We start from the raw sequence: 2,868 nt of genomic DNA, 5'->3' as shown, positions 1-2,868 counted from the left end.
ATGTTTATTTATTTATTTATTTTAATTGGTTCTTTGCGTGGGACTCTTTCACATCGTCTCGTCGACAGAGGGGAGAGGAACGGTGCGAGACAACGAAGTCGATCAATAAGATGATGGAGCCACGACTTTTTTGTGTTTCTTTTTTTTTCCGGCGTACGAGCACATCAACGTGCACACACACGCACACACACACACACACACAGAAGAAGAAGGAGCGAAAGAAATGGGGCGGGTAGAACGTGCGGTAATCGCATCGCACGTTGCATCGCTTTAGTTCCTACCGTCATTGGGGTGCTCGCGCTCTCTCTCTCTTTCTTTTTTTTTTTCTTCACGTATGAAGGGCTTCTTTCTTTCTTTTTTTCGTTTCCTCTTCTTATCTGTTCCACGACCGGATTACAAGTTGCTGTGTAGCATACGTACGTGCAAACATACAGGGAGAGAGCCTTTTTCTTTTTACTCTTACTACTGTAATACTGTCGAGCATACAACCACATACAATGTCTTATACAGATCTCGTCTCATGTTTCCTTCGTTTTTCTCTCTACAATGAAAGGGAACCGCAAGGATACGCAGCGACTTCGCTCCCCCTCCCTTCTGCGCGTAGGCGTGTAAAACTCACCGGATTTGCTACACAAGAAGTAAGTTGAGGAGGACTATTATTTTATGTTCCCTATTTATTTATTTTCTGTCCCGTGTGCTGAAGCGTGTTTCATTGCCTCACGGTTGCTCTTGTTGTTGTTCACAGTGTTGGTTGTTTTTTTTTTCTCTCTCTCCACCATCTTCTTCTGCCTCTGCTCATTCCCGCTGAAGGTTTAGATGTCTCTCATCCCTTTCCTGGCATCTCCTTCGCTCATCGACTCTCTCCCTCTCTTTCACTTCATTTTTTCTTTATAGATGCTGTTGAACACTGTGGTGCTTGATTGGAGAAAGAGGCGGTTGCGTCGCGTTGTCCAAAAGAACCCAGCAAAAGGAAAAGCAATTTGTGTGTCATATTTTTGTCTTCGGTGTTCCATTGGAGCAACCTTTTTTTTTTTCTTCCTCTTCCTCCGTCTCTTTCACGCTGGTGCCGACGTCACTCTTGCGGGAGACAGGAAGGGGGGGGGGTGAGGAGAGGAGCCCAAGGTGGAGTCAAACGCAGTCACCTTGGCCGTTGTGCGCATCTCTCCTGCAATCCTTTTTTTTTGTTGTTTGCTTGTTTTCTGTTTCGTCCTATGACACGCAAATGTGGATACATTCGTTGGTGGAAAGAAAATATCTTGATCAAGCAAAGCAGCGACTATCTTAACAGCTCCCATTTTCATTGCTTCAGCAAAAGCCGCGGTGATTTAACTCTGTCTTTCTGAGAGCAAATTGCCGCACCCCAAGGCTTTGGCTCCCTTCTACTGCTCCTGTGGCCAACAGCAGCACTCTCCACCTCTTCTTTTACCTTCTTTTAATGATCCCTTTTTTTTTCTTTTTCTGCGTGTCCCAATAGATGGTCTTTGCGCAGGAAGTTCCCCAAGAAGAGGGGGACGAGAGGTACAGCGGATGCGTGAAGAGGGCAGTTAGCAAGTGTCCGGCTCCGTGAGCGGAATCGAAGCGGCGGCCAAACGCTACCCTTTTGAGTGTGTGTGTATGTGTGTGTTTGCAGCTGTTGTTGTGTTTCTATCGCTTTTTCATTGACTGCTTCCTACTTCTTCTGATTTTGCTTATATATGTTTATTTATTTATTGCGTCGCGCGAGTGCTGAACTGAGCTGCGTAGAGCGAGCACACAGACGCGCCATTCCTAGTTCTGTGATGGGCTGTTGTGTTTGAGCAAATGTATATATGTGCACGAGTTGCTTCCACAATCGAGAAAGAGCAGTGTACATTTCTCCCTCTTCATTTTTTTTTGTCTTTGTACTCGCTTATACACAGAGAAAGTGTGAAGCGTACACACCAACGGTGCTGTTCTCTTGCTTATTTTTTTTTTGTTGTTGTTGTTGTTTTCATCTTCCTTCGTGCGCGTGTGTGTGTTTCCCCGTTCTATCTTCGACAGTTTTTTTTTTTCATATTTCCTTTGTTTTTGTTGTTTGGGGACATCATGTATATCTGTTAACCGTTTCGATTCAGTTTCTTTTACATATATATATCTATTTCGTTAACGTCAAAATTTATCTAAGGTGCGCTAAAGAAGTGTCTAACAATCAAAATAAAGTAAAAAAAAAACAGGGAACACATGCTCCAGATGAAAAACGGAAAAGGCGAAAGGCGGAAATTCGCATTCTGTGCTGCACATTCGTTTTACTCGTCATTTCGGCTCACTGTGCAGCTCCTGCGCTGATTTGTATTTTTTTTTTTTGACGGTTGTTTCACGGAACACCACGCAATGAAGCGCAGAGATGACAGCTGCTCTTCCTCTCATCACTGAAAGAGCGAGAGGGATTTTTGGATGTGTGTGTGTGTGTGAGTGTGTCGCTCACCATGTATCCAACGTCAGAGGGTGCTTTTTGTGGAGTCCAGAACTGTTTCACTCACTGCATGGTATTCTTCGTGTGTTAATCGCGATGCAATAAGTGCCAGTATCCACATTAGATCATCTCATTCTTTCTCCCCTCTCCTTCCCTCTTCCCCTCTTGGTATTCGCCAGCAAGCGGCCAATACAACCTGCGCCGTAGCACACATCTTAGCTTTCCACCAAAAAAAAAAGAGGAACAGCTGTGGAGAAGCAGAGCATAGAATCGAAGAGAACAAGGAAAGGTGAAATCACTGATCGAGAGAGAAACTTACTTTCTCAAAATCGTCACAGTGGCATAAATTGGACACACTGCTGGAACGATACAATCTTTTTTTTTACTTGTTTTAACACACACCTCCGTAAACATTCGCGGCCTCTCTTCACCATCTC

At 44.3% G+C, this 2,868-nt stretch overlaps 1 protein-coding gene across 1 annotated transcript in view; it reads left to right on the top strand.

The window, feature by feature from the left end:
* Positions 1-2,609: 2,609 nt before the first annotated feature.
* Positions 2,610-2,868, top strand: part of ABB37_00009 (hypothetical protein) — a gene marked incomplete at its 3' end in the record, with an annotated part of 1,916 nt that continues 1,657 nt past the window's right edge. Inside the window, exon 1 of the mRNA XM_015796030.1 lies at positions 2,610-2,868. This exon is cut by the window's right edge and continues 1,657 nt beyond it.

This window comes from Leptomonas pyrrhocoris, assembly GCF_001293395.1.
Source record: "Leptomonas pyrrhocoris isolate H10 chromosome Unknown, whole genome shotgun sequence".
Classification (NCBI taxonomy): Eukaryota; Euglenozoa; class Kinetoplastea; order Trypanosomatida; family Trypanosomatidae; genus Leptomonas; species Leptomonas pyrrhocoris.
The sequence above is the reverse complement of the archived record's forward strand: the minus strand, read 5'-3'. Positions and strand labels throughout refer to the sequence as shown.